This window comes from Manis javanica, chromosome 5 (genome assembly GCF_040802235.1).
Source record: "Manis javanica isolate MJ-LG chromosome 5, MJ_LKY, whole genome shotgun sequence".
NCBI classification, from domain to species: domain Eukaryota; kingdom Metazoa; phylum Chordata; class Mammalia; order Pholidota; family Manidae; genus Manis; species Manis javanica.
Genome location: NC_133160.1, coordinates 58,545,658 through 58,567,580, shown reverse-complemented (window position 1 = coordinate 58,567,580; position 21,923 = coordinate 58,545,658). Strand labels below are relative to the sequence as shown.

At 36.4% G+C, this 21,923-nt stretch overlaps 1 long non-coding RNA gene across 3 annotated transcripts in view; it reads right to left on the bottom strand.

Annotated features, from left to right (window-relative positions):
- LOC140849778 (uncharacterized) overlaps nucleotides 1-21,923 on the bottom strand; it is a 317,738-nt gene that overhangs the window by 250,078 nt on the left and 45,737 nt on the right. For 2 of the 3 annotated variants that reach the window (XR_012131964.1, XR_012131965.1), the window contains 2 exons: nucleotides 16,526-16,640; nucleotides 10,187-11,171 (listed from right to left, as the gene is read on the bottom strand). The exons of the other annotated variant lie outside the window; for it this stretch is intronic. This is a non-coding gene — a long non-coding RNA (uncharacterized lncRNA). Of the gene's footprint in view, nucleotides 1-10,186; nucleotides 11,172-16,525; nucleotides 16,641-21,923 lie in introns of those variants that run through there. 3 annotated transcript variants of the gene reach the window in all.

Below are 21,923 nucleotides of genomic sequence, written 5' to 3'. Positions count from 1 at the left end.
CTGCGGGACCGGTGGGTGGGAGCTTTTTGGAAGCCTTGAAGGGACAGGGCCCCTGGTGCTAGGGAGACAGGGCAGTGAGTGGGTGCCTGGGACAGGCGCTTGAGGACAAACAAAATCGCATTTTTTCCTTTCTTTTTTTTTTTTTTTTCTGTTCCCTCTCTCATTGTTGCTGTTGTTGTTTTGGTTTGGAAAGTGCTTTTTGGAAGTCTTAAAGGGGCAGGACAGGTCACTTCGACCAGAGGCAGGGAATCTGGGGATCTCTGGGCACTCTAACCCCTGGGCAGCGGGGAGCACAGAGGCACCTTACAGAGATAAGTAGCCACCCGGCCGCTCCCCCTCCAACGGGGCTCCACCATTTTGGAGGAGCAGCTACAGCCAGGCCACGCCCACAGCAACAGTGGAGATAAACCCCATAGCAACCGGGCAGGAAGCAGAAGCCCTGTCTGCACACAGCTGCACAGCACAAGCCACTAGAGGTTGCTATTCTCCCAGGAGAGGAAGGCCACAAACCAACAAGAAGGGAAGCACTTCCAGTGGTCACTTGTACAGCTCTGCAAACTATCTCTATCACCATGAAAAGGCAAAACTACAGGCAAAGATCACAGAGACAACACCTGAGAAGGACACAGACCTAACCAGTCCTCCTGAAAAAGAATTCAAAATAAAAATCATGAACATGCTAACAGAGATGAAGAGAAAAATGCAAGAGCAATGGGATGAGATGCAGAGAAAAATGCAAGAGCAGTGGGATGAAATCCGGAGGGAGATCACAGATGTCAGGAAGGAGATCACAGAAGTGAAACAATCCCTGGAAGGATTTATAAGCAGAATGGATAAGATGTAAGAGGCCATTGAAGGAATAAAGCCAGAGAACAGGAACGTATAGAAGCTGACATAGAGAGAGATAAAAAGATCTCCAGGAATGAAACAACACTAAGAGAAATATGTGACCAATACAAAAGGAATAATATTCGTATTATAGGGGTACCAGAAGAAGAAGAAAGAGGAAAAGGGATAGAAAGTGTCTTTGAAGAAATAATTGCTGAAAACTTCCCCAAACTGGGGGAGGAAATAATCGAACAGACTATGGAATTACACAGAACCCCCAACAGAAAGGATCCAAGGAGGACAACAACAAGACACAAAGTAATTAAAATGGCAAGGATCAAGGACAAGGAAAGAGTTTTAAAGGCAGCTAGAGAGAAGAAGGTCACCTATAAAGGAAAACCCATCAGGCTAACATCAGAATTCTTGACAGAAACCCTACAGGCCAGAAGAGAATGGCATGATATACTTAATGCAATGAAACAGAAGGGCCTTGAACCAAGGATACTGTATCCAGCACGACTATCATTTAAATATGATGGTGGGATTAAACAATTCCCACACAAGCAAAAGCTGAGGGAATTTGCTTCCCACAAACCACCTCTACAGGGCATCCTACAGGGACTGCTCTAGATGGGAGCACCCCTAAAAAGAGCACAGAACAAAACACACAACATATGAAGAATGGAGGAGGAGGAATAAGAAGGGAGAGAAGAAAAGAATCTCCAGACAGTGTATATAACAGGTCAATAAGTGAGGTAAGTTAGGCAGTAAGATACTAAAGAAGCTAACCTTGAACCTTTGGTAACCATGAATCTATAGCCTGCAATGGCAATAAGTACATAACTCTCAATAGTCACCCTAAATGTAAATGGACTTAATGCACCAATCAAAAGACACAGAGTAATAGAATGGATAAAAAAGCAAGATCCATCTATATTCTGCTTACAAGAAACTCACCTTAAACCCAAAGATAAGCATAGACTAAAAGTCAAGGGATGGAAAAACATATTTCAGGCAAACAACAGTGAGAAGAAAGCAGGGGTTGCAGTACTAATATCAGACAAAATAGACTTCAAAACAAAGAAAGTAACAAGAGATAAAGAAGGATACTACATAATGATAAAGGGCTCAGTCCAGCAAGAGGATATAACCATTCTAAATATATATGCACCCAATACAGGAGCACCAGCATATGTGAAGCAAATACTAACAGAACTAAAGAGGGAAATAGACTGCAATGCATTCATTTTAGGAGACTTCAACACACCACTCACCCCAAAGGCTAGATCCACCGGGCAGAAAATAAGTAAGGACACACAGGCAATGAACAACACACTAGAACAGATGGACCGAATAGACATCTATAGAACTCTACATCCAAAAGCAACAGGATATACATTCTTCTCAAGTGCACATGGAACATTCTCCAGAATAGACCACATACTAGCTCACAAAAAGAGCCTCAGTAAATTCCAAAATATTGAAATTCTACCAACCAATATTTCAAACCACAAAGATATAGAAGTAGAAATAAATTCTACAAAGAAAACATAAAGGCTCACAAACACATGGAGGCTTAACAACATGCTACTAAATAATCAATGGGTCAATGAACAAATCAAAATAGAGATCAAGGAATATATAGAAACAAATGACAACAACAACACTAAGCCCCAACTTCTGTGGGACGCAGCGAAAGCAGTCTTAAGAGGAAAGTATATAACAATCCAGGCACACTTGAAGAAGGAAGAACAATCCCAAATGAATAGTCTAACATCACAATAATCGAAACTGGAAAAAGAAGAACAAATGAGGCCTAAAGTCAGCAGAAGGAGGGACATAATAAAGATCAGAGAAGAAATAAACAAAATTGAGAAGAATAAAACAACAGCAAAAATCAACGAAACCAAGAGCTGGTTCTTTGAGAAAATAAACAAAATAGATAAGCCTCTAGCCCAACTTATTAATATAAAAAGAGAATCAACACAAATCAACATAATCAGAAATGAGAATGGAAAAATCACGACAGACTCCACAGAAATACAAAGAATTATTAAAGACTACTATGAAAACCTCTATGCCAACAAGCTGGAAAACCTAGAAGAAATGGACAACTTCCTAGAAAAATACAACCTCCCAAGACTGACCAAGGAAAAACAGAAAAGTTAAACAAACCAATTATGAGCAAAGAAATTGAAACGGTAATCAACAAACTACCCAAGAACAAAACCCCGGGGCCATACGGATTTACCTCAGAATTTTATCTGACACACAAAGAAGACATAATACCCATTGTCCTTAAAGTGTTCCACAAAATAGAAGAAGAGGGAATACTCCCAAACTCATTCTATGAAGCCAATATCAAACTAATACCAAAACCAGGCAAAGACCCCACCAAAAAAGAAAATTACAGACCAATAACCCTGATGAATGTAGATGCAAAAATAATCAATAAAATATTAGCAAAAAGAATTCAACAGTATATCAAAAGGATCATACACCATGACCAAGTGGGGTTCATCCCAGGGATGCAAGGATGGTACAACATTCGAACATCCATCAACATCATCCACCACATCAACAAAAAGAAAGACAAAAACCACATCATCATCTCCATAGATGCTGAAAAAGCATTTGACAAAATTCAACATCCATTCATGATAAAAACTCTCAGCAAAATGGGAATAGAGGGTAACTACCTCAACATAATAAAGGCCATATATGATAAACCCACAGCCAGCATTATACTGAACAGCGAGAAGCTGAAAGCATTTCCTCTATGATCGGGAACCAGACAGGGATGACCACTCTCCCCACTGTTATTTAACATAGTACTGGAGATCCTAGCCACGGCAATCAGACAAAATAAAGAAATACAAGGAATCCAGATTGGTAAAGAAGAAGTGAAAGTGTCACTATTTGCAGATGATATGATACTGTACATAAAAACCCTAAAGACTCCACTCCAAAACTACTAGAACTGATTTCGGAATACAGCAAAGTTGCAGGATACAATATTAACACACAGAAATCTGTAGCTTTCCTATATACTAACAATGAATCAATAGAAAGAGAAATCAGGAAAACAATTCCATTCACCATTGCATCAAAAAGAATAAAATACCTAGGAATAAACCTAACCAAAGAAGTGAAAGACTTATACTCTGAAAACTACAAGTCACTCTTAAGAGAAATTAAAGGGGACACTAATAAATGGAAACTCATCCCATGCTCATGGCTAGGAAGAATTAATATCGTCAAAATGGCCATCCTACCCAAAGCAATATACAGATTTGATGCAATCCCTCTCAAATTACCAGCAACATTCTTCAATGAATTGGAACAAATAATTCAAAAATTCATATGGAAACACCAAAGACCCCGAATAGCCAAAGCAGTCCTGAAAAAGAAGAATAAAGTAGGGGGGATCTCACTCCCCAACTTCAAGCTCTACTACAAAGCCATAGTAATGAAAACAATTTGGTACTGGCACAAGAACAGAGCCACAGACCAGTGGAACAGATTAGAGACTCCAGAAATTAACCCAAACATATATGGTCAATTAATATTTGCTAAAGGAGCCATGGACATACAATGGCAAAATGACAGTCTCTTCAACAGATGGTGCTGGCAAAACTGGACAGCTACATGTAGGAGAATGAAACTGGACCATTGTCTAACCCATATACAAAGGTAAACTCAAAATGGATCAAAGACCTGAATGTAAGTCATGAAACCATTACACTCTTGGAAAAAAACATAGGCAAAAACCTCTTGGACATAAACATGAGTGACCTCTTCTTGAACATCTCTCTCTGCACAAGGAAAACAATAGCAAAAATGAGCAAGTGGGACTACATTAAGCTGAAAAGCTTCTGTACAGCGAAAGACACCATCAATAGAACAAAAAGGAACCCTACAATATGGGAGAATATATTTGAAAATGACTGATCCGATAAAGGCTTGACATCCAGAATATATAAAGGGCTCACACGCCTCAACAAACAAAGAACAAATAACCCAATAAAAAAATGGGCAGAGGAACTGAACAGACAGTTCTCTAAAAAAGAAATACAGATGGCCAACAGACACATGAAAAGATGCTCCACATCACGAAATATCAGAGAAATGCAAATTAAAACTACAATGAGGTATCACCTCACACCAGTAAGGATAGCTGCCATCCAAAAGACAAACAACAACAAATGTTGGCGAGGCTGTGGATAAAGGGGAACCCTCCTACACTGCTGGTGGGAATGTAAATTAGTTCAACCATTGTGGAAAGCAGTATGGAGGTTCATCAAAATGCTCAAAACAGACCTACTATTTGACCCAGGAATTCCACTCCTAGGAATTTACCCAAAGAATGCAGCAATCAAGTTTGAGAAAGACAGATGCACCCCTATGTTTATCGCAGCACTATTTACAATAGCCAAGAATTGGAAGCAACCTAAATATCCATCGGTAGATGAATGGATAAAGAAGATGTGGTACATATACAGAATGGAATACTACTCAGCCATAAGAAGTAGAAAAATCCAACCATTTGCAGCAACATGGATGGAGCTGGAGAGTATTATGCTCAGTGAAATAAGCTAAGTGGAGAAAGAGAAATACCAAATGATTTCACTCATCTGAGGAGTACAGGAATAAAGGAAAAACTGAAGGAACAAAACAGCAGTGGAATTACAGAACCCAAAAATGGACTAACAGGTACCAAAGGGAAAGGAACTGGAGAGGATGTTGGGCAGGGAGGGATGACGGCGGGGGGAGAAGAAAGGGGGTATTAAGATTAGCATGCATGGGTGGGAGGGAGAAAGGGGAGGGTGGGCTGCACAACACAGAGAGGACAAGTAGTGACTCTACAACATTTTGCTAAGCTGATGGACAGTAACCGTAATGTGGTTGTTAGGGGGGACCTGATATAGGGGAGAGCATAGTAAACATAGTATTCTTCATGTAAGTGTAGATTAAAAATTAAAAAAAAAAAAGAAAGAAAGAAAGAAAAGGGGGATTACTCCTTGATAGGGTAAAACTATTGGTAAATCAAAGATCAATGCATGCTTTAAATATCCTTAATGTTGACCACTTAAAGGGTGTCAGATGATCAGCTATGGAGGTATTCTTTTCTGATAATATTCCTTTCTCTTAATAGAAAAAAAAAAAGCAGTTACTGTGTACTGACCTCCAATAAGTTCTGCACAGTGGTATAGAGGGCACGTCAAAGTGTGGGCAAAGGGTCCGTTTGTTTCTATGCAGAAGTTGAAGGCCCAGCTTGGATACCCAGAAAATGAACGAAGATACGATATGAGGAGGAGGTTCCGGCATCAGCACTCCCTGGAGGACTTGTGCCGGGGGATGATCATCAAAAAGCCTCCACAGGGATCCGGACGATGCTGCGGTTGTGGCTGCATCCAGCCCACCGTCTCCTGGACTTGCCATAGGAATGAGGAGGGAGATGTCTAGGCTGGCATGTGCATACATTGAGACAACGAATTTGACCGGATCTGTACTGTTGGAACTCAACCAGGAGTTGGGAGGGGTGCAAGTTGTAGCACTCCAAAATCTCATGACTATAGACTATCTACAGTTAAAAGAACATATGGGATGTGAACAGATCCCAGAAATGGGTTGCTTTAATTTGTCTGATTTTTCTCAGACTGTTCAAGTACAGTTGGACAATATCCATCATATCATAGATAAATTTTCACAAATGCCTAGGGTGCCTAAATGGTTTTCTTGGCTTCACTGGAGATGGCTGGTAATTATAGATTTGCTTTGTTTATGTCACCGTATTCCTATTATGTTAATATGTGTGTGCAAAATAGTAGTTTAAAACCTATACATACTTAAGGTACTCTACAAGAAGATATGTCAAAGAAATAATCAATCCTCCCATGTTTCCTTCCATATGCTACATCTATAGCTTTTCTTCTTCCTTTCTAATTACAACCCTTATATAGAATTCGTGCCTCATATCGAATTTACCGAGTATCCTAATTCCTCCAGGTGGTAAAGATACCTCGAGACAAGTGCTGGGCATAGAAGCCACAGGGCATAAATCTGCAAAGAAGTAAAAAGCTAACCTTTTCAAACAATATGGCTTCTCTCTCACTTACCAACTTTACATTTCCCTGTATGGCCCCAGAAGATGACTGGTTAGCCAGAGACGGGTAAGATTCCTCAAGGGAGGAACAACCTAAGACAGGCACAGTTGCAGGGAGGCCATCAGGTGAGAATTTGGGGATCAACAGAGGTGAGGCTCAGAACCTCACCCCCACTACTTTGAGAGAAATCTTCTGCATCCGTGGATGTTTTGCTGCCCTTGTCTAGCCTGGATTAATACTTAGTCCATAGGCACACACCTGATCATCTGATCATCTACATTTGCCCTCTTACAGCACTAAACTATGTTTTCTACCTTTATCTTGCATCTACCTACCACTTCAGCATTTTATTAAAAATAAAAATAATAATAATAATAAAGGGATAAATGTGGGATCAACATATAAATCAAGTACAAAAATCAAATGAATATTCATATTTGACCTGTTTGTTTGTAGGTCATAATGCGTGATCAAAACTGAAAGTTTCTGCGATGAATGCCCTTGTACTGTTCACTATGTGAGAATTTATTCACTATGTAAGAATTCATTCACCTTGTAAGAACTTGTTCGTTATGCTTCAGAAGATTTGAGACTGATGAGAATTAGGCTTGAGATGGATTAATGATTGTACATTGAGCATTGACCCCCCCTATACTGAATTTTATTGTTGGTAACAACCATTTGATCAATAAATATGAGAGATGCCCTCTCAAAAAAAAAAAAAAAAAAAACCTCTAAAGAATCCTCTCCAAAACTATTAGATCTAATATCTGGATTCAGCAAAGTTGCAGGATACAAAATTAATATACATAAATGTGTTGCATTCCTTTATACTAATGATGGAATAGCAGAAAGAGAAATCAGGAAAACAATTCCATTTACAATTGCATCAAAAAGAATAAAATACCTAGGAATAAACCTAACCAAGGAAGTGAAAAGACCTATACTCTGCAAACTACAAGACACTCATGAGAGAAATTAAAGAAGATACCAAAAAATGGAAACACATCCCATGCTGATGGATAGGAAGAATATTGCCAAAATGGCCATCCTGCCTAAAGCAAAATACAGATTCAAAGCAATCCCTATCAAAAAAACAATAGAATTCTTCAATGAACTAGAGCAAATAGCTCTAAAATTCATATGGAACCACAAAAGACCCTGAATAGACAATGCAATCCTGAGTAGGGAGAATAAAGCAGGAAGCTATGCTCCCCAACTTCAAATTCTATCTAACAGCAATCAAGACAATTTCATACTGGCACAAGAACAGACTCATAGACCAATGGAACAGACTAGAGAGCCCAGATACAAACCCAAGCATATATGGTCAATTAATATAGGATCAAGGAGCCATGGACATACAAATGAGGAAATGACAGCCACTTCAACAACTGTTTTTGGCAAAACTGGACAGCTACATGAAGGGAATGAAACCGGATTAATGTTCAACCCCATACACAAAGGTAAACTCTAAATGGATCAAAGACCTGAATGTAAGTCATGAAACCAAAAACTTCTTAGAAGAAAACATAGGCAAAAAACTCCTGAATATAAACATGAGCAAGTTCTTCCTGAACACATCTCCTCAGTCAAGGGAAAAAAGCAAAAATGAACACATGGGACTACATCAAGCTAAAAAGCTTCTGTATAGCAAAGGACATCATCAGCAAAAGTAAAAGGCATCCTACAGTATGGGAGAATATATTTGTAAATGACATATCTGACAAGGGGTTATTATTTGAACATATAAAGACCTCACATGCCTCAACACCCAAAAAGGAAATAACCTGATTAAAAAATGGACAGTGAATGTGAACAGACACTTCTTCAAAGAAGAAATCAGATGGCCAACAGGCACATGAAAAGATGTCCACATTGCTAATTATCAGAGAAATGCAAATATCACCTCACACCAGTTAGGATGGCCAACATACAAAAGACTAGGAAGAACAAATGCTCGCCAGGATGTGGAGAAAGGAGAACCCTCCTACACTGTTGGTGGGAATATAAACTAGTTCAACCATTGTGAAAGCAGTATGGAGGTTCCTCAAAAACCTCAAAATACAAATACCATTTGACCCAGGAATTCCACTCCTAGGAATTTACCCTAAGAATTCAGGATCCTAGTTTCAAAAAGACATATGCGCCACTATGTTTATCGCAGCACTATTTACAATAGCCAAGGTATGGAAGCAACCTAAGTGTCCATCAGTAGATGAATGGATAAAGAAGAGGTGGTACATACACACAATGGAATATTATTCACCATAAGAAAGAAACAAATCCTATCATTTGCAACAACCTGGATGGAGTTAGAAGATATTATGGTCAGTGAAATAAGCCTGGTGGGGAAGGACAAGTATCAAATGATTTCCCTTATTTGTGGAGTACAACATTGAAGCAAAACTGAAGGAACAAAACAGCAGTGGACTCTCAGCATCCAAGAAGGAACTAGTAGTTACCAAAAGGGAGAGGTGGGGGAGGGCTGTTGGGGAGGGAGGGAGAAGGGGATTGAGGGGTATTATGATTGGCACACATGGTGTCGGGGGGGATCATAGGGAAGACAGGGTAGCACAGGGAAGACAAGTAGTGACTCTGTGGCATCTTACTACACTTATGGACAGTGACTGCAATGGGGTATGGGGGGGAACTCGATAATATGGGTGTATGTAGTAACCACATTGGTTTCCATGTGAAAACTTCATAAGAGTGTATATTAATAATAACTTAATAAAAATTTTTTAAATGTGATATGTCCTAGTGATTCACAGTACGTATAAATGGTTCTTAAATATCTTATGTTTTGGTCATGGAATAAGCAGAGATAGTCTTGAAAGAAAGATAAATATACATTTTTTCAAATATATCAAATATTTTATAAGTATTAAAGTCACCTTATTAAGAATTTAAAACTTTTAATGTATTATGTTGTATAGAGGAAATAAGCAATATATTTCTAAAGGAGAACAGTGAATTCAATTATATCTATTTGGTGATTATTAGTGTAAAATACACAGAAAGATTTTTGGCATTAGCAACTTATGCCTGTTAATCTCATTATTAATAAAACTTTAGTGTCAATGTTGTTACCTTTTAATCTCTAATAAGGAATAAGTTAAAGGAAAACACAGATTGAAATGTTAGTTATTTTTCAGTTTATTTGGATCAAAAGGAACACAAAGATTTGATTCATTTTATGTTTTATTTTCATTTATTCAACAAATGTTTTAACAATATATTTTGGGGCAACTTTTGATGGCAAATATCTAAGCCTTATTCTGCCCCTAACTCCTAACATACAAATACTGTTAGGAAACTATGGATCAGAGTCTGATTATTAAATTAGACTTAATAAATTGCCATTTAAATATCTCAGTTGTAGTTTATAATAGTACGTATAAAGTAAGACAGGCAGAACCAGAAATAGAGACTATCTACATTCATACCCGCAAATGCATATATACACATACATATATTACACACACCCCAAATTAATCCAGGCTTATAGATCTTACATGTGTGGGTACCTGTGTATTTAAGAGCTCAGAAAGTCCAGTTTTCACTTCACCATAAAAAATCATTACATTTCAAAGGGCAGAACGTTCCATTTTGTGGATAAAAAATAAATAAAAACAGTGATTTTAAACCAGATTTGTATTTATGTATATTCAGAATAGTGTAAGTATTGACTCAAAGAAAGTATGACATATAGTAAAAACAATTCTGAAAAACTCTTAAGAGGAATACCTTATAAATCCAGTACTGATTACTTGCAAACTTTAGAAAACACTAGGGAAATTTTCATAATGTTCAGCAGCACCTCAAATTAACTGTAAACACCAGGCAAAATTTCACTAGTATGCCCTTACGTAGTGTCAGGTCATTCTGCTTAACATTTTCTCAGAGAAAGGAATTTCTTTGTTTATCCCTTTTCCTTGTATGTCTTCCCAGAAGTTGTCAGATTTTCATGCAGATTTTATAATTACCATCAATAAAGTTCTTATGTGATATATAATTCTAAGAAGTATGCAAATGTCTGCATAGGAAATAAAGCTTATTTTCAGACCATTAAGTTAGGTTTTGGAACCAGAGTTTCTCAATTTTGTCTTTTCAATAACACGTGGGAATATCAGTGTTTTGTGGTACAGAATCCTCTGTCCAGAACGCCAGTGAGTGGTTGGAAGACTGTGCACAGGTGACAAGTCAGATGTAACTTCATTTCTTTCTCTTCAACTTCAGGTGTATATAGAAAACATAAGAGTTATATTTAAGGGAAAACCTAAAATCTACTTCACTCATATACATTTTAAACTAAATAATTCAGAGCCTTCAATTTGTTTAACGCTTATAGTGGCTGACTTACCACAATTTATAATTGTCCTGACTTTGACCCACTGAGTAAGATGTTGAACAAATCTGTTTTAAAAATACATTTGGGATAAGAGTGATCACAGGTTGTTTTGTGGGCAGATAAGTTTGGAAATAATTTTCTACATTATTGTTTTGGTTTTAATATACTAGAATGCTTTATAAATTGTCAAGAGATAATCTGCACTTTCCTAAACATATTTGACCATATAATTCCTCTACCGCCATCATCATTATTTTTCTTTAGAATATTTTTGCACAATAATCTGGAAGTATTTTGAGAAATGGTGCAAGGATTCCGGAACTCACTTCTGATTCTAAAATATTTAACATTGTTAACTGCTTCTATAAGAACATGATGGTTTTATAATTGTTTATTGATCAGAAAAAAAAAAAGAAAAAGACCAGCCATAAGACAATATGCATATATTCCATTATTTGTGTTTAGGATGGCTCTGTGTGATAAGATGGCTTCGTCATATAGAAAGAGTGAAACTAGTTTAGAATTCAAAAAAGTATATTTTGTACACACCAAGTAGAAGTAATTATTCTAGGTTCTAGTCAAGTAGGTTTGAACTAATGTTTTGTTTTTTTCCTATTTCTCCTACTTTATCCTCACAAAATGCCTCTAACTTTAAAACTTTAGCTGCATATGAAATAAGGGGTTGCATATCTTCTCTGCGATAATTTTCCTTAACTACTGATTAAAAAGTACATTTTTAAAAGTTCAGTTATTATAATAGGAAAACCTTTAACTTCTGTTTCCGATTATCTCACTTTAGAAGGTGAGGAAAAGAATGCCAGTATCAACATAGGCACAGATAAATTCCAAAAGAATAATATTTATTATTATTTCAATTTGAAAGTTAAAAACATATTAAATACAGGTTTCCCTTGCTATTTGAAACTTGAATGTTCCTATGAAAACTTCCATAAGCCAATATGGCATAAAGCAAAGAAGCAATTACCATTACTTTATATGGAAACATTTTTAGCATTCTCAGGCCCCCAAAATAACCTCTCTTAAGCTTTTTTGATACCTTAGGATGCACCTTGCTAAAATTCACTCAAAATAAATTGAAATAAAGCAAAGAGACAGTTCAAAGCTATGGCAGTTTGGTGCTAAGATGCTGAGAATAGTTCCTGGAGAAGGAGCTTGGGGGTTCCACTCCTGCTGCTCAGGGTACATGCTGCCTTTATAACAGCTCAGCTTCCTTCAAAATAAACACCAAAGGCTATCGTGGATTTTCACCTTTTTTTCTGTAAAAGTGAAAATCCTCTTTGGATTTTTTTCAGTTATTGAAAACAAGTGCTAATGCAGGTCATTATTTTTTTACTTTTTAATTTTGTTTTAATTTGAAAAATATTATAACATTTATTTTTAACTTTATGCTGTAGATATCTGAATTGTAGACATTCTTAGGGGATATTTATTCAAGACTATTTGGAACAGTTAAATAATTTCCATTTATGTATGAGAAGTTAAAGAATGTTGACTTAGATAATTCAGGCCATACACATTCAAGATATCCAGGCTTTTGAAACAAAAATTACTTAGCCAGAATTGTATTTTAGTTCCTTTCAACCTGTGCTTTTCAAAGAATACTAAATACCAGAAAAAAAAACTACTTAAAAGCCAAAACAACTAGTTAATTCCATTAAGACTTACCACCATCAATCCTTACATGAATCATTTGATAGAATGGACTATGTATTTATTCACAATAATGTTCACCTTTTAGTATTCTTTGAAAAGCAGGTCTTTATTAAAGTCACAGTAGTGTGACACTAACTTTCCAAAAGTAAGTGATAGCTGTATATTACTATTGGATATCAGGATTTTGGTAATGGGTTGTTATAACTAGAATTCATTTTATACTAGGTGGAATTTCTTCACTGTGGAATTCTTTGGATATTTAAGAATTACTTAATATATTTTTAAGCATTGTAAATATTGCAAATAAAAACTTAGTTTATACAGACATACAGATACACACAGACACCCACACAGTCTGCTCTTCTGAATGTGCTGTTAGGGAAAATAAGCCAAAGAGAAATCTGTCTGAGCTCCTGAGGTGGCAGCATCCGGGGATATAAAACAATGTGGGCAATGCCTTGCTCATCAGACTGGAGAAACACAGTAGCACAAGAGGGCTGAGCCCTGGTCAGGAATTGGAACAGTTATGGGGTGTAGCATATAAACTTAGATACCTAAAATCAATCTAAATTCCTGCAAAGCAAGCTCCTGAAAAATGAGGTCTTACTAGCAGAAAAGTTATTCTTCAGGATGTGCCAGTAACCTAGCACTATCAATATATTGTTTTCTACACTTGTCAGTTCTAAGGAACATTACAGTTGTAAGAAATATTCTTGCCTTTGGGTCAAAAATATCAAGAATAAAAAAGGCAGAAATGTATTTGCACGTTTACTTTCCTTCTGTATAAAATATAGGCCAGTTTGTTTGTTAAGGGCATAGCACTGGGTACTGAATTTGGCCTATGTAGATGGGTTAAAGAAGAGTGAGATAAATTGCTTCACCTATTCCCAATTGCTTTTGCCAATAGTTATATATGGGTTAAAGAAGAGTGGGATAAATTGTTTCACCTATTCCCAATTCCTTTAGTCAATGAATGAACCTTCTAGAATAATTTATTTATTCAGTTAAAGAATCTGTCATTTCCTGCCAAATAGCTTCATGTATTTTGTTTACTGCCAGTATTTCATGAGTGTTTGATTGTTTGCTTGATATTTATGTTGGTATGTGCCTTTGTTTGAATGACAAATTCCATAAAACTTATCTAGTTTTCTCTCTGGGTCTGGTATTTCAATAGATTATATTTTATTCTATGCTCCTGGGAGCTGATATTTACAAGATCTGAGGCCTAGATAGAAATGATTATTGTGGAAGAACCCTGAAATCTGGAGCCCCTTTTAACACCTGTGGAAGGACCTAAACTTACAGACTCATTTGTTTCTTTTTAAGGAGACAGTAGCTGCAAATGTTTTTCAAGGCAGTAAAATTTACATTATACTTTTTAAATGTTTGCATTTCAAATAAATATGCAGTATTGTGAATAATGTCTGTATTTATAAACATATCTGTATATTTACATTAATATAGCAAAATTATGTATTCATATAATCCTTCCAAAATTGCTAACTTTATTTCAATATTATATGATCTATTTTTATATATTTAATATTCAAAGTAACTATATTTTCTCTGTTCCTTCTCATGTTCCCTGTTTATATTTACTTTCTTCTTATAAGCTTCTACACTTTAAACAAACATGTAACTCTTATTCAAATATAAATTCTTTGTTGTCACTTTTCTTAAAGATAAAAGTAGGAAATTGATTTTAGACTTGACCTTCAACTATTACAACTTCAAATTTCCCCTTGCTGGTTATATTGCTTAAGGTAAATCACTGCACCTAAAATGTTCTGAAAAGTTCTCCAAACTGAGACCTGAATTAGTCATAATTACACATACAGAGAAAATTCTATGAAAAAGCAATTGTATAATGATGGGTTTAGACTAATGGCTAAAACTATGGTTAATGACATTTACCCCAGGTTTTTTAATGCAATATAAAGGCAATCTAGGGAAAATTGGTGCTATTACAAATAGGAACCAACATATGGAGAGATGCAATCTGGGTTAAAAGGAAAAAAAAGAAAGAAAACTGAGGTAGAGGAGAGTGCATTCTGTATCTGATTTAATTCCATATTCAGTTCCATATGGTCACTTGAGAGGATCACAGAGAGCTGAGAATACATAATACCATCTTTTTTTCCTAATCACTTATGCATGGTTTTCAAAGCAGAAGCTCTTTTACCCATCAATTTGAATCAGAATATTGGCATCTATTTCTTTGAAAATCCTCATCACCTTCTAATAGCTAAATAGTTAGAATATAACTTTGTTCCAACCAGTAAAGCCATTAGAAGAATTTTATGAAACTCTTCAACCTCAAATAATTTTGTCTCACTAAATAATTTGGATGTGGATTTAAATATTGAAAGCAAGATAAGTATTGCTGTTTACTAAAAAAAATGTAAACTGATTATCAACATTTTTAATGTTCAGTCAATATGAAATAATGGTTATACAGGTGCTAAATTAGTGAGTAGGCATTAATTCCTTTTTTACTTGATCATGATTATTTTATTAAATATTTTATATCATAAGAAAATCAAGATGGTAGCCCACATGTTGATGGCTTAAAAGAAACAAAGGAAGATTATATGAGGATTCAGCATGGGGCCTAATCAAAATTTTAATATATTTGCATTAGTCCATTTGTTTATTGTTTTATAAAAGTATTACAGAAATAATTCTGGGTAGGTTATTTACAGAGACATTTCTATTTACTAAAGAAACTTAAAGAGGCATACTCAGATTTACCAACAATACATATAATGTCACAGTGTTATGATATATATTTTTTCTTTTCAAACTGGCATAATGCCCCAATTTCCACCCTACCCTCCATGCCTGAGGATTGTTCCATCCTTCTATCGCCTCAGTATTCCGACAGCACAGTCAGCAGCATGGTACACTCTCTTAGTTTAAAAATTACTAGAAAATATCAAGTGGACATATGTATTGGCAGCTGTGCTGGACACTGTGGGAGGTCCAAACACAGAATTCCCGCTATCATGGAGTTGATAAGTCAGGTAAAGAGACAGACTAAAAACTGATTGAAGAACAGACTGAAAATCAGAAAAAAAAAATGGGTTGTTCCATCTTAGAGTTCTCATAACTATTTACTTAGAATGGCTTCACTTTTGTTTTCATTTATAAAATTATTGGCTCAAACCATACAGTTTTAAGGTGCTGACTCTAGAATAAAGGATGACATATATTTTAAGATAAGCCATAACAAAATATTTGCTGAATATTTGCACAAAAAATGTACATAGGAGCTCACCATGAGGGACACAAACTAATACTTAGGTACCTTGTGTGTGTCAAGTGTAAGTCAGATGTTTTCATTTATGTTAATTCATGAGATGTTCATAAAAACCCCAGGAGACAGTGTTTTAAAACCTTGTGAGAAAAAAGAAATAAAGCCTTTCTGTGAGATAAGTATAAATGGGTTATTTTTAAAAAATGAAATAGAAATTTCTTGTCATGAAGATACCTTTAAGGAGGTTAATTTGCTATCCCTTTTATTTTCTACCTGAATCAAAGTTAAGTAGCATTTAAATATCACCTGCATCCTTCTGCTTAGGATGTTTCCTTTCTTTTTGTTCCAAATGTCCCAAATGTCTATTCAGGATCCATGATTGCTTTTTGTAGCCATACTTCCTGACAGCTACTTGGAAATCCTTAAAAGCAAGAAGTAGATCTGTTTATTACCTCAACTGTGGGAGAAAGGAGAGACCATAATGATAAATATTCAGCGCTTCTTCACTCAATGCACTAAGGGCCCTATTTCCTCCATCATCCCTATTATTTAATAGCAATAATAACACTTGTAAGCAAGCATCATTATTGCACAAAGTGATTTCTCATAGGTATTTCAATAATAATGGCATTTGGGGAAGAAATGGAGTCTTATCATACATGGCTTTGGAAACAATAGTTAAAATTTCCTAGTTTCTACCATTTTACAAGGAACAAGATTGATTGTAAAATGGCAAATATTAAACAATCCTGATTTGTCAAGAGGTATTTCATTTTTTTATACAGGAAGGTATTAAAATTCCTATACACCAGTCAGGCTAATTAAGGCTTATGCACATATGGTACACCTGAGGTGACAAACTGGAATGAAATGGACACATACCATAATCTTACTTTTCTTTTTCACTATAAAATTGACACCTAAGGGTAAGATTTTTATAGACAAAGAAGGAAAGGAAATAAGAAAGGAAAAGCACATATATGAAGGCTTTTATAAAGTTTGTAAACAATACAAAATATTTACATAGAGAATCTGAATCTACTTAAAATTATTTTTGTTGTAAAAAAACAGGAAATTTTGTAAAATTTTACAAATTCAGCTCCTCTTTTTATTTCATAGATTGAAAAAGAGTTGATAAATGACCAAAGTTGTAGTTAGGTGGAATATGCATGACCATTTTGTTTGATCTAATTCCAGTACTTATCTAGTACAACTTAACAAGTCACCAAGTTATCAGTAGATAGAGCACCTATGCTCTCACAGGGTAGTTACCTGGCTCTGCCATTTCTCCTCTTTCGAATAGTAGCATCATTCAAATGAGAGGACTTTGCTAATATTTGACGAAAATTGTAATGAATATTTCATGCACTCAAAATTGAACTTTCAAAGTCTAATTGCTAGAGAACATATCTACTTAAATGTAATAGATTACTTAGCTACATTTAAGGGATAAAACAGTGTGTGTGTGTGTGTGTGTGTGTGTGTGTGTGTGTGTGTGTGTGTGTGTCCGTGTGTGTGTCCGTGTGTGTGAATATATGATTTTAAGTGTCAAAATGCAACTTATACAATAGAGGTAATATAAAACACCCATATAGGAGAGATTAAGCACTATCATTGGGTTTGTGCTTGTTATAAAGTTATAGCAAAGGTTATGCATTTAATTTATTAAAAATTAGTATCAAAAAATTCAGAAGTACAGACTTTCAAGATGGCAGTGTAAGAGGTGAGATGGAGAATTCCTCCCAAAATCACAGATATTATGAAAATGTAGTTAATTGATGCAACTAGCCCTAAAACAGCAACAAGAGGGAGGGCTGAGCAGACTGCTCACAGACCTTAGGAGCAGAGCAGACCTCACGAAACAGGGTAATGTAAGAAACCCTTAATCAGGCGGGACCCAAGCCATTCCCCCTTCCCAGCTCACTGGCGGCCGGAAGACAAATGGAGCGGGGCAGAGGGTGGAAGCCTGGGACTGCTGAACACCCAGCCCTGGAGTTCTGCTTTGGGAGCAGAAACCAACACTGTGTGTGGTACTCTGGAAGACAGGGAGCTCAGACAGGTGGAGTGTTTGAGAGAAAGATTCTGGCCATTTATGGAGGAGGGGATTCACACTCAGCTGCTCTGGAAGAAGGGAAAGGCAGGTGGTCTGAGAGGCTTCCTAGCAGTGAGAAAGCTGCTGAAGGAGAGGGGTTTGCACAGAGTTTGATGCACGGAGTATGGGAGAGCTGGACAAGGTTGTCAGGGTGTGCTCTGCCCAGCTGGCTGAGAACTTTGAGAAGCTTCAGGTGCCCCATCCCCCTGGCTGCTTCCTCAGCTCTGAGGCCCCCCACTGTGACACACAGCCTACTGTGCCTTCCTCCTAGCCTGCCAACACTGGTTCACAAAGCTGCAGTTACTGTGCTGGCATCAGGCAAGCCAGAGGGAGGCCCCACCTACAACAACTAGAGATGCAAAGCACAGAGGCTTACACCTGTGTGCTTGGCCCACTGGCTCTGACACCAGAGACAGGTACCGCAGACAGGAAACAGGAAACAGATCTTTCCTCACCCCAGGCACCAGCCCCACTCCCCTATGACCACCAACCTCACTGTAGGGGCTGAGCAGCTCCAGAGACTGGAGCTTCTGGGTACTAGTGGACACCACACAGAAATATGAAATGTAAAAAGAACATGCTTCAGACCAAAATCTCACAAGCCTCAGAAAAAGGGTCAAATGAAACTCAACTCACCAATCTGCCTGAAAGAGTTCAAAATAAAAATCATAAACATGCTCATGGAGGTACAGAAAAATTATTCAAGAATTCAGGAACGAATTTAAGTAGGAGATTCAATCATTAAGAAATTCCATATCTGAAATGATACATACAATGGAGGGATTTAAAAGCAGATTGAATGTAGTAGAAGAGACAGAAAATGGAATAGAAATTAGAGAAGAGGAATACAAAGAAGCTGAGGCACAGAGAGAAAATAGAATCTCCGAGAATGAAAGAATATTGAGAGAATTGTGTGATGAATCCAAACGGAATAATATTCATATTACAGGGGTACCAGAAGAAGAGAGAGAAAAAGGGATAGAAAGTCATTAAGGAGGGAATCGCTGAAAACTACCCCAATTTGGGGAAGGAGATAGTCTCTCAAGCCATGGAGGTGCACAGATCTCCCAACACAAGGGACCCAAGGAACACAACATCAAGACATATAATAATTAAAATGGCAAAGACCAAGAATAAAGAAAGACTTTTAAAAGAAGCCAGAAAGAGAAAAAAGATCACATATAAAGGAAAACCCACCAGGCTATCATCAGACATCTCAACAGAAACCTTATAGTCCAGAAGGGAGTGGCAAGATATATTTAATGCAATTAAGCAGAAGGGCTTTGAACCAAGAATACTATACCTGGCAAGGTTATTGTTTAAATTTGAAGGAGGGATTAAACAATTTTCAGACAAGAAAAAGTTGAAGGAATTTACCTCCCACAAACCACCTCTACAGTGCATTTTGGAGGGACTCCTATAGATGGAAGTGTTCCTAAGGCTAAATAGATGTGACCCAAGGGATAGACAAAGAGTACAGAACATGATTCATAACATACAAAGAATGGAGGAGGAAGAAAAAGAGGAAAAAAATAAGGAGAAAACCTTTAGGTTGTGTTTGTAATAGCACATGAAGTGAGTTAAATTAGACTGTTAGATAGTAAGGGAATTAACATTGAACCTTTGGTAACCACGAATCTAAAGCCTGCAATGACAATAAGTACATACCCATTGATAATCACCCTAAATGCAAATGGTGTGAATGTACCAATCAAAAGACATAGAGTCACTGAATGGATTAAAAAACAAGAACCATCTATATACTGCCTACAAGAGACTCACTTCAAACCCAAAGACATATGCAGACTGAAAGTAAAGGGATGGGAAAAGATATTTCATGCAACTAACAGGGAGAAAAAAGCAGGAGTTGCAGTACTTGTATCAGACAAAATAGACTTCAAAAAAAGAAAGTAACAAGAGACAAAGAAGGACATTATATAATGATAAAGGAGTCAGTCCTATAAGAGGATATAACAGTTATAAATATCTATGCACCCAACACAAGATCACCTACATATGTGAAACAAATACTAACAGAATTAAAGGGGGAAATAGAATGCAATGCATTCATTCATTCTGGTAGACTTCAACACACCACTCATCCCAAAGGACAGATCAACCAGACAGAAAATAAGTAAAGAGACAAAGGCACTAAACAATGTATTAGAACAGATGGACCTAACAGGCATATACAGAAGACTCCATTCAAAAGCAACAGGATACACATTCTTCTCAAGTGTACATTAAACATTTTCATGAATAGATCATATACTAGGCCACAAAAAGAACCTCAGTATATTAAAAAAGATTGAAATTGTACCAACCAGCTTCTCAGATCACAAAGGTATGAAACTTGAAAAAATTATACAAAGAAAATGAAAAAACCCACAAACACAGGGAGGCTTAATAACATGTTCCTAAATAATCAATGGATCAATGACCAAATAAAAACAGAGATCAAGCAATATATGGAGACAAATGGCAATGATTCAACAACACAAAATCCATGGGACACAGCAAAGGCTGTGCTAAAATGGGAATATAATGTAATACATGCCTACCTCAGGAAAGAAGGACAATCCCAAATGAACAGTCTAAACTCGCAATTAATGAAACTAGAAAAGGAAGAACAAATGAGGCCCAAAGTCATTAGAAGGAAGAACATAATAATTAAAGCAGAAATAAATAAATTTGAGAAGAATAAAACAATAGAAAGAATTAATGAAAGCAGAAGCTGGTTCTTCAAGAAAATAAACAAAATAGATAAACCCCTAGCCAGACTTATCAAGAATAAAAGAGAGTCTACACACATAAACACAATCAGAAATGAGAAAGGAAAAATCACTATGGACACCACAGAAATACAAAGAATTATTAGAGAATACTATGAAAAATTATACGGTAACAAACTGGATAACCTAGAAAAAATGGACAACTTTCTAGAAAAATACAACCTTCCAAGGCTGACCCAGAAAGAAAAAGAAAATCTGAATAGATCAATTACCATTAAAGAAATCGAACTGGTAATCAAAAAACTACCTAACAACAAAACTGCTGGACCAGATGGTTTCACTGCTGAATTTTATCAAACATTTAATGAAGACCTAATATCCATACTCCTTAAAGTTTTCCAAAAAGTAAAAGAGGAGGGAATACTCCCAAACTCATTCTGTGAAGCCAACATCACTCTAATATCAAAACCAGGCAAAGACACCACAAAAAAAGAAAATTATAGACCAATATCCCTGAAGAACATAGATGCAAAAATACTCAACAAAATGTTAGTAAACTGAATTCAGAAATACATCAAAAAGATCATCCATCATGATCAAGTGGGATTCATCACAGAGATGCAGGGATGGTACAACATTCAAAAATGCATGAACATCGTCCACTACATCAACAAAAAGAAGGCTAAAAGCCACATGATCATCTCCATAGATGCTGAAAAAGCATTTGACAAAATTCAACATCCATTCATCATAAAAACTCTCAACAAAATTGATATAGAGGGCAAGTACTATGGGACCCCTCAACATATATGACAAATCCACAGCCAACATTATACTTAACAGTGAGAAGCTGAAAGCTATTCCTTTAAGATCAGGAACA